The 12,010-nt window shown below is 36.6% G+C and overlaps 1 protein-coding gene across 1 annotated transcript in view; it reads left to right on the top strand.

Moving 5' to 3' along the window:
• Positions 1–12,010, top strand: part of LOC139374582 (slit homolog 2 protein-like) — a 220,167-nt gene that overhangs the window by 113,997 nt on the left and 94,160 nt on the right. The window lies entirely within an intron of this gene.

The raw sequence follows: 12,010 nt of genomic DNA, 5'->3' as shown, positions 1-12,010 counted from the left end.
AACCCCTTTACTATAACTCCTTTACTATAACTCCTTTACTATAACTATAACCCCTTTACTATAACCCCTTTACTATAACCCCTTTACTATAACCCCTTTACTATAACCCCTTTACTATAACCCCTTTACTATAACTCCTTTACTATAACCCCTTTACTATAACTATAACTCCTTTACTATAACTCCTTTACTATAACTCCTTTACTATAACTATAACTCCTTTACTATAACCCCCATTACTATAACTATAACCCCTTTACTATAACCCCTTTACTATAACTCCTTTACTATAACTCCTTTACTATAACTCCTTTACTATAACCCCTTTACTATAACCCCTTTACTATAACCCTTTTACTATAACTATAACTCCTTTACTATAACCCCTTTACTATAACTCCTTTACTATAACCCCTTTACTATAACCCCTTTACTATAACCCCTTTACTATAACTATAACCCCTTTACTATAACTATAACCCCTTTACTATAACTATAACCCCTTTACTATAACTATAACTCCTTTACTATAACCCCTTTACTATAACTTCTTTACTATAACTCCTTTACTATAACCCCTTTACTATAACTATAACTCCTTTACTATAACTATAACCCCTTTACTATAACTATAACCTCTTTACTATAACTATAACTCCTTTACTATAACCCCTTTACTATAACTATAACTCCTTTACTAGAACTCCTTTACTATAACTCCTTTACTATAACTCCTTTCCTATAACTCCTTTACTATAACCCCTTTACTATAACTCCTTTACTATAACCCCTTTACTATAAACACCTTTACTATAACCCCTTTACTATAACTCCTTTACTATAACTCCTTTACTATAACCCCTTTACTATAACTCCTTTACTATAACTCCTTTACTATAACTCCTTTACTATAACCCCTTTACTATAACTCCTTTACTATAACCCCTTTACTATAACTCCTTTACTATAACTCCTTTACTATAACTCCTTTACTATAACTCCTTTACTATAACACCTTTACTATAACTCCTTTACTATAACCCCTTTACTATAACTCCTTTACTATAACTCCTTTACTATAACTCCTTTACTATAACTCCTTTACTATAACTCCTTTACTATAACCCCTTTACTATAACTCCTTTACTATAACCCCTTTACTATAACTCCTTTACTATAACTCCTTTACTATAACACCTTTACTATAACTCCTTTACTATAACTATAACTCCTTTACTATAACCCCTTTACTATAACTCCTTTACTATAACTCCTTTACTATAACTCCTTTACTATAACTATAACCCCTTTACTATAACTCCTTTACTATAACTATAACCCCTTTACTATAACTCCTTTACTATAACTATAACCCCTTTACTATAACTCCTTTACTATAACTCCTTTACTATAACTCCTTTACTATAACCCCTTTACTATAACTATAACTCCTTTACTATAACTCCTTCACTATAACCCCTTTACTATAACCCCTTTACTATAACTCCTTTACTATAACCCCTTTACTATAACTCCTTTACTATAACTCCTTTACTATAACTATAACCACTTTACTATAACTATAACTCCTTTACTATAACCTCTTTACTATAACTATAACTCCTTTACTATAACTATAACCCCTTTACTATAACCCCTTTACTATAACCCCTTTACTATAACTCCTTTACTATAACTTCTTTACTATAACTCCTTTACTATAACTCCTTTACTATAACTCCTTTACTATAACCCCTTTACTATAACTCATTTACTATAACCCCTTTACTATAACACCTTTACTATAACCCCTTTACTATAACCCCTTTACTATAACTCCTTTACTATAACTTCTTTACTATAACTCCTTTACTATAACTCCTTTACTATAACTATAACTCCTTTACTATAACTATAACCCCTTTACTATAACTCCTTTACTATAACCCCTTTACTATAACACCTTTACTATAACCACTTTACTATAACACCTTTACTATAACCCCTTTACTATAACCCCTTTACTACAACTCCTTTACTATAACTATAACCACTTTACTATAACTCCTTTACTATAACTTCTTTACTATAACTCCTTTACTATAACTCCTTTACTATAACTCCTTTACTATAACCCCTTTACTATAACTCCTTTACTATAACCCCTTTACTATAACACCTTTACTATAACCCCTTTACTATAACTCCTTTACTATAACTCCTTTACTATAACCCCTTTACTATAACTTCTTTACTATAACTCCTTTACTATAACTCCTTTACTATAACCCCTTTACTATAACTCCTTTACTATAACCTCTTTACTATAACTCCTTTACTATAACCCCTTTACTATAACTCCTTTACTATAACTCCTTTACTATAACACCTTTACTATAACTATAACTCCTTTACTATAACTATAACTCCTTTACTATAACCCCTTTACTATAACTCCTTTACTATAACTCCTTTACTATAACTCCTTTACTATAACTATAACTCCTTTACTATAACCCCTTTACTATAACTCCTTTACTATAACTATAACCCCTTTACTATAACTCCTTTACTATAACTCCTTTACTATAACTCCTTTACTATAACTCCTTTACTATAAACCCTTTACTATAACTCCTTTACTATAACTCCTTTACTATAACTCCTTTTCTATAACTATAACTCCTTTACTATAACCCCTTTACTATAACCCCTTTACTATAACTCCTTTACTATAACCCCTTTACTATAACCCCTTTACTATAACCCCTTTACTATAACTCCTTTACTATAACCCCTTTACTATAACTCCTTTACTATAACCCCTTTACTATAACTCCTTTACTATAACTCCTTTACTATAACTCCTTTACTATAACTCCTTTACTATAACCCCTTTACTATAACCCCTTTACTATAACTCCTTTACTATAACTCCTTTACTATAACTATAACCCCTTTACTATAACCCCTTTACTATAACCCCTTTACTATAACCCCTTTACTATAACCCCTTTACTATAACCCCTTTACTATAACCCCTTTACTATAACTCCTTTACTATAACTCCTTTACTATAACTATAACTCCTTTACTATAACCCCCATTACTATAACTATAACCCCTTTACTATAACCCCTTTACTATAACTCCTTTACTATAACTCCTTTACTATAACTCCTTTACTATAACCCCTTTACTATAACCCCTTTACTATAACCCCTTTACTATAACTATAACTCCTTTACTATAACCCCTTTACTATAACTCCTTTACTATAACCCCTTTACTATAACCCCTTTACTATAACCCCTTTACTATAACTATAACCCCTTTACTATAACTATAACCCCTTTACTATAACTATAACTCCTTTACTATAACTATAACCCCTTTACTATAACTATAACCTCTTTACTAGAACTATAACTCCTTTACTAGAACTCCTTTACTATAACTCCTTTACTATAACTCCTTTCCTATAACTCCTTTACTATAACCCCTTTACTATAACCCCTTTACTATAACTATAACTCCTTTACTAGAACTCCTTTACTATAACTCCTTTACTATAACTCCTTTCCTATAACTCCTTTACTATAACCCCTTTACTATAACCCCTTTACTATAACCCCTTTACTATAACTATAACCCCTTCACTATAACTCATTTACTTTAACTCCTTTACTATAACCCCTTTACTATAATTCCTTTACTTTAACTCCTTTACTATAACTCCTTTACTATAACTATAACTCCTTTACTATAACTCCTTTACTATAACTCCTTTACTATAACCCCTTTACTATAACTCCTTTACTTTAACTCCTTTACTATAACTCCTTTACTATAACTATAACTCCTTTACTATAACCCCTTTACTATAACTCCTTTACTATGACTCCTTTACTATAACTCCTTTACTATAACTAATTTACTATAACTATAACCCCTTTACTATAAATCCTTTACTATAACTCCTTTACTATAACTCCTTTACTATAACTCCTTTACTATAACTCCTTTACTATAACTCCTTTACTATAACCCCTTTACTATAACTCCTTTACTATAACTCCTTTACTATAAACCCTTTACTATAACCCCTTTACTATAACCCCTTTCCTATAACTATAACTCCTTTACTATAACCCCTTTACTATAACTCCTTTACTATAACCCCTTTACTATAACTATAACCAGTTTACTATAACTATAACTCCTTTACTATAACTCCTTTACTATAACTATAACCCCTTTACCATAACCCCTTTACTATAACTATAACTCCTTTACTATAACTCCTTTACTATAACCCCTTTACTATAACCCCTTTACTATAACTCCTTTACTATAACCCCTTTACTATAACTAAAACTCCTTTACTATAACTCCTTTACTATAACTCCTTTACTATAACTCCTTTACTATAACTCCTTTACTATAACCCCTTTACTATAACTCCTTTACTATAACCCCTTTACTATAACCCCTTTACTATAACTCCTTTACTATAACTCCTTTACTATAACCCCTTTACTATAACCCCTTTACTATAACTATAACTCCTTTACTATAACTCCTTTACTATAACTCCTTTACTATAACCCCTTTACTATAACTCCTTTACTATAACTCCTTTACTATAACCCCTTTACTATAACTCCTTTACTATAACTATAACTCCTTTACTATAACTCCTTTACTATAACTCATTTACTATAACTCCTTTACTATAACTCCTTTACTATAACTATAACCCCTTTACTATAACACCTTTACTATAACTATAACACCTTTACTATAACCCCTTTACTATAACTATAACTCCTTTACTATAACTATAACCCCTTTACTATAACTCCTATACTATAACTCCTTTACTATAACTCCTTTACTATAACCCCTTCACTATAACTATAACTCCTTTACTATAACTCCTTTACTATAACTATAACTCCTTTACTATAACTCCTTTTCTATAACTCCTTTACTATAACCCCTTTACTATAACCCCTTTACTATAACCCCTTTACTATAACTCCTTTACTATAACTCCTTTACTATAACTATAACTCCTTTACTATAACTCCTTTACTATAACTCCTTTACTATAACTCCTTTACTATAACTCCTTTACTATAACTCCTTTACTATAACTCCTTTACTATAACCCCTTTACTATAACCCCTTTACTATAACCCCTTTACTATAACTCCTTTACTAGAACTACTTTACTATAACTCCTTTACTATAACTCCTTTACTATAACTATAACCCCTTTACTATAACTCCTTTACTATAACTCCTTTACTATAACCCCTTTACTATAACTATAACCCCTTTACTATAACTCCTTTACTATAACTCCTTTACTATAACTCCTTTACTATAACCCCTTTACTATAACCCCTTTACTATAACTCCTTTACTATAACTCCTTTACTATAACTCCTTTACTATAACTATAACCCCTTTAATATAACTCCTTTACTATAACTCCTTTACTATAACTCCTTTACTATAACCCCTTTACTATAACTCCTTTACTATGACCCCTTTACTATAACTATAACTCCTTTACTATAACCCCTTTACTATAACTATAACTCCTTTACTATAACTCCTTTACTATAACTATAACCTCTTTAATATAACTCCTTTACTATAACTCCTTTACTAGAACTCCTTTACTATAACCCCTTTACTATAACTCCTTTACTATGACCCCTTTACTATAACTATAACCCCTTTAATATAACTCCTTTACTATAACTCCTTTACTATAACTCCTTTACTATAACCCCTTTACTATAACTCCTTTACTATAACCCCTTTACTATAACTCCTTTACTATAACTATAACCCCTTTACTATATCCCCTTTACTATAACCCCTTTACTATAACCCCTTTACTATAACCCCTTTACTATCACTTCTTTACTATAACTCCTTTACTATAACTATAACCCCTTTACTATAACCCCTTTACTATAACCCCTTTACTATAACCCCTTTACTATAGCCCCTTTACTATAACTCCTTTACTATAACTCCTTTACTATAACTCCTTTACTATAACTCCTTTACTATAACCCATTTACTATAACTATAACTCCTTTACTATAACCCCTTTACTATAACCCCTTTACTATAACCCGTTTACTATAACTCCTTTACTATAACTCCTTTACTATAACCCCTTTACTATAACTCCTTTACTATAACTATAACTCATTTACTATAACTATAACCCCTTTAATATAACTCCTTTACTATAACTCCTTTAATATAACTCCTTTACTATAACCCCTTTACTATAACCCCTTTACTATAACTCCTTTACTATAACCCCTTTACTATAACTCCTTTACTATAACCCCTTTACTATAACTCCTTTACTATAACCTCTTTACTATAACTATAACTCATTTACTATAACTATAACCCCTTTAATATAACTCCTTTACTATAACCCCTTTACTATAACCCCTTTACTATAACTCCTTTACTATAACTCCTTTACTATAACTCCTTTACTATAACCCCTTTACTATAACTATAACTCATTTACTATAACTATAACCCCTTTACTATAACCCCTTTACTATAACCCCTTTACTATAACCCCTTTACTATAACCCCTTTACTATAACCCCTTTACTATAACTCCTTTACTATTACTCCTTTACTATAACTCCTTTACTATAACCCCTTTACTCTAACTCCTTTACTATAACCCCTTTACTATAACCCCTTTACTATAACCCCTTTACTATAACTCCTTTACTATAACTCCTTTACTATAACCCCTTTACTATAACTCCTTTACTATAACTCCTTTACTATAACTCCTTTACTATAACCCATTTACTATAACTATAACTCCTTTACTATAACTCCTTTACTATAACTCCTTTACTATAACTCCTTTACTATAACTCCTTTACTATAACCCATTTACTATAACTATAACTCCTTTACTATAACTCCTTTACTATAACTCCTTTACTATAACTCCTTTACTATAACCCCTTTACTATAACTCCTTTACTATAACCCCTTTACTATAACCCCTTTACTATAACCCCTTTACTATAACTCCTTTACTATAACTCCTTTACTATAACTCCTTTACTATAACTATAACCCCTTTACCCCGTCTCCCCTCTCCTCCCTCCACCCCTACTCTCTGTCATCTATAACTATAACTCCTTTACTATAACCCCCTTACCCCATCTCCCCTCTCCTCCCTCCACCCCTACTCTCTGTCATCTATAACTATCACTCCTTTACTATAACCATCACTCCTTTACTATAACCCCCTTACCCCGTCTCCCCTCTCCTCCCTCCACCCCTACTCTCTGTCATCTATAACTATAACTCCTTTACTATAACCCCCTTACCCCGTCTCCCCTCTCCTCCCTCCACCCCTACTCTCTGTCATCTATAACTATAACTCCTTTACTATAACCCCCTTACCCCGTCTCCCCTCTCCTCCCTCCACCCCTACTCTCTGTCATCTATAACTATAACTCCTTTACAATAACCCCCTTACCCCGTCTCCCCTCTCCTCCCTCCACCCCTACTCTCTGTCATCTATAACTATAACTCCTTTTACTATAACCCCCTTACCCCGTCTCCCCTCTCCTCCCTCCACCCCTACTCTCTGTCATCTATAACTATAACTCATTTTACTATAACCCCCTTACCCCGTCTCCCCTCTCCTCCCTCCACCCCTACTCTCTGTCATCTATAACTATAACTCATTTTACTATAACCCCCTTACCCCGTCTCCCCTCTTCTCCCTCCACCCCTACTCTCTGTCATCTATAACTATAACTAATTTACTATAACCCCCTTACCCCGTCTCCCCTCTCCTCCCTCCACCCCTACTCTCTGTCATCTATTACTATAACTCCTTTTACTATAACCCCCTTACCCCGTCTCCCCTCTCCTCCCTCCACCCCTACTCTCTGTCATCTAACCTTCTAACTTCTCAGACATGATTGGACCAGTGACAAAAATATATCGTTACCCTGAAAAGACGATTCTCATTCTCACACTCATAGTGCTAACGGAGGAGAGGGGGATGTGAGGGGCGCGAGGTGAGGTGAGGGGAGGGGAGGAGAGGAGAGGGGGATGGGAGGGGCGCGAGTTGAGGGGAGGGGAGGAGAGGGGAGGGGAGGAAGAGGGGGAGGAGAGGGGAGGGGAGGAAGAGGGGGAGGAGAGGGGAGGGGTGGGGCACGAGGTGAGGGGAGGAGGAGAGGAGAGAGGAGAGGGGAGGAGAGAAGGGGGGAGGAGAGGAGGAGGAGAGTAGAGAGGAGGAGGAGAGGAAAGGAGGGGAGGGGAGAGAGAAGAGAGGAGAGGAGAGGAGAGGAGGGGAGAGAAGAGGAGAGGAGAGGAGAGGAGGAGAGAGGGGAGGGGAGGAGGAGAGGAGAGAAGAGGAGAGGAGGTTGAGGGGAGAGGAGATGTAGAGAATTGGGAGAGGAGAGGAGAGGAGAGGAGAGGAGAGGAGAGGAGAGGAGAGGAGAGGAGAGGAGACAGTTATTTTAGAGTATTAGGTGAACTAGTTCACATCAGGTCATATACGTGGGAGAGAGAACTGTCTGAGACACATAGAGAGAGGGACAGAGATGACCACAACCGCAGGGCCACAGCCAGACCACGGTCAACAGTCACAAAATGCTGGTCGATGACATCATATCCCCTTCCTGTTTGGTTTCTACATATACTACACAACCAACAATATGTGGACACCTGCTCATCCAGCATCTCATTACAAAATCATGGGCATTAATATGGAGTTGTTCCCCCCTTTGCTGCTATAACAGCCTCCACTCTTCTGGGAAGGCTTTCCACTAGATGTTGGAACATTGCTGCTATAACAGCCTCCACTCTTCTGGGAAGGCTTTCCACTAGATGTTGGAACATTGCTGCTATAACAGCCTCCACTCTTCTGGGAAGGCTTTCCACTAGATGTTGGAACATTGCTGCTATAACAGCCTCCACTTTTCTGGGAAGGCTTTCCACTAGATGTTGGAACATTGCTGCTATAACAGCCTCTTCTGAGAAGTCTTTCCACTAGATGTTGGAACGTTGCTGCTATAACAGCCTCCACTATTCTGGGAAGTCTTTCCACTAGATGTTGGAACATTGCTGCTATAACAGCCTCCACTCTTCTGGGAAGGCTTTCCACTAGATGTTGGAACATTGCTGCTATAACAGCCTCCACTCTTCTGGGAAGGCTTTCCACTAGATGTTGGAACATTGCTGGGGGATTTGCTTCCATTCAGCCACAAGAGCATTATATATAGGGAATGAAGGGGTGTCCTGTATATATAGTGGATGAAGGGATGTCCTCATACTGCTGTATATATAGTGTTTGAAGGGGTGTCCTCATACTGCTGTATATATAGTGGATGAAGGGGTGTCCTCAGACTGCTGTATATATAGTGGATGAAGGGGTGTCCTGTATATATAGTGGATGAAGGGGTGTCCACATACTGCTGTATATATAGTGGATGAAGGGGTGTCCACATACTGCTGTATATATAGTGGATGAAGGGGTGTCCTCAGACTGCTGTATATATAGTGGATGAAGGGGTGTCCTGTATATATAGTGGATGAAGGGGTGTCCTGTATATATAGTGTTTGAAGGGGTGTCCTCATACTGCTGTATATATAGTGTACGAAGGGGTGTCCTCATACTGCTGTATATATAGTGGATGAAGGGGTGTCCACATACTGCTGTATATATAGTGGATGAAGGGGTGTCCTCATACCCCTGTATATATAGTGGATGAAGGGTTGTCCTCATCCTGCTGTATATATAGTGGATGAAGGGGTGTCCACATACTGCTGTATATATAGTGGATGAAGGGGTGTCCTCATACTGCTGTATATATAGTGGATGAAGGGGTGTCCTCATACTGCTGTATATATAGTGGATGAAGGGGTGTCCTCATACTGCTGTATATATAGTGGATGAAGGGGTGTCCTGTATATATAGTGGATGAAGTGGTGTCCTCATACTGCTGTATATATAGTGGATGAAGTGGTGTCCTCATACTGCTGTATATATAGTGGATGAAGGGGTGTCCTCATACTGCTGTATATATAGTGGATGAAGGGGTGTCCTCATACTGCTGTATATATAGTGGATGAAGGGGTGTCCTGTATACATAGTATATGAAGGGGTGTCCTCATACTGCTGTATATATAGTGGATGATGGGGTGTCCTCATACCCCTGTATATATAGTGGATGAAGGGTTGTCCTCATACTGCTGTATATATAGTGGATGAAGGGGTGTCCACATACTGCTGTATATATAGTGGATGAAGGGGTGTCCTCATACTGCTGTATATATAGTGGATGAAGGGGTGTCCTGTATATATAGTGGATGAAGAGGTGTCCTGTATATATAGTGGATGAAGGGGTGTCCTCATACAGCTGTATATATAGTAGATGAAGGGGTGTCCTGTATATATAGTGGATGAAGGGGTGTCCTCATACTGCTGTATATATAGTGGATGAAGGGGTGTCCTGTATATATAGTGGATGAAGGGGTGTCCACATACTGCTGTATATATAGTGGATGAAGGGGTGTCCTGTATATATAGTGGATGAAGGGGTGTCCAGATACTGCTGTATATATAGTGTATGAAGGGGTGTCCTCATACTGCTGTATATATAGTGGATGAAGGGGTGTCCTGTATATATAGTGGATGAAGGGGTGTCCTCATACTGCTGTATATATAGTAGATGAAGGGGTGTCCTGTATATATAGTGGATGAAGGGGTGTCCTCATACTGCTGTATATATAGTGGATAAAGGGGTGTCCTGTATATATAGTGGATGAAGGGGTGTCCACATACTGCTGTATATATAGTGGATGAAGGGGTGTCCACATACTGCTGTATATATAGTGGATGAAGGGGTGTCCACATACTGCTGTATATATAGTGGATGAAGGGGTGTCCACATACTGCTGTATATATAGTGGATGAAGGGGTGTCCTCATACTGCTGTATATATAGTGTATGAAGGGGTGTCCTCATACTGCTGTATATATAGTAGATGAAGGGGTGTCCTCATACTGCTGTATATATAGTGGATGAAGGGGTGTCCTCATACTGCTGTATATATAGTGGATGAAGGGGTGTCTTCATACTGCTGTATATATAGTGGATGAAGGGGTGTCCTGTATACATAGTATATGAAGGGGTGTCCTCATACTGCTGTATATATAGTGGATGAAGGGGTGTCCTCATACTGCTGTATATTTAGTGGATGAAGGGGTGTCCTCATACTGTTGTATATATAGTGTATGAAGGGGTGTCCTCATACTGCTGTATATATAGTGGATGAAGTGGTGTCCTCATACTGCTGTATATATAGTGGATGAAGGGGTGTCCTGTATACATAGTATATGAAGGGGTGTCCTCATACTGCTGTATATATAGTGTATGAAGGGGTGTCCTCATACTGTTGTATATATAGTGTATGAAGGGGTGTCCTCATACTGCTGTATATATAGTGGATGAAGTGGTGTCCTCATACTGCTGTATATATAGTAGATGAAGGGGTGTCCTCATACTGCTGTATATATAGTGGATGAAGGGGTGTCCTCATACTGCTGTATATATAGTGGATGAAGGGGTGTCCTGTATACATAGTATATGAAGGGGTGTCCTCATACTGCTGTATATATAGTGGATGAAGGGGTGTCCTCATACTGCTGTATATTTAGTGGATGAAGGGGTGTCCTCATACTGTTGTATATATAGTGTATGAAGGGGTGTCCTCATACTGCTGTATATATAGTGGATGAAGGGGTGTCCTGTATATATAGTGGATGAAGTGGTGTCCTCATACTGCTGTATATATAGTGGATGAAGGGGTGTCCACATACTGCTGTATATATAGTGTATGAAGGGGTGTCCTGTATATATAGTATATGAAGGGGTGTCCACATACTGCTGTATATATAGTGTATGAAGGGGTGT

This window comes from Oncorhynchus clarkii, chromosome 19, assembly GCF_045791955.1.
Source record: "Oncorhynchus clarkii lewisi isolate Uvic-CL-2024 chromosome 19, UVic_Ocla_1.0, whole genome shotgun sequence".
Taxonomy (NCBI): domain Eukaryota; kingdom Metazoa; phylum Chordata; class Actinopteri; order Salmoniformes; family Salmonidae; genus Oncorhynchus; species Oncorhynchus clarkii.
Note: the sequence above shows the minus strand (reverse complement) of the source record. Positions and strands in the feature narration are given on the sequence as shown.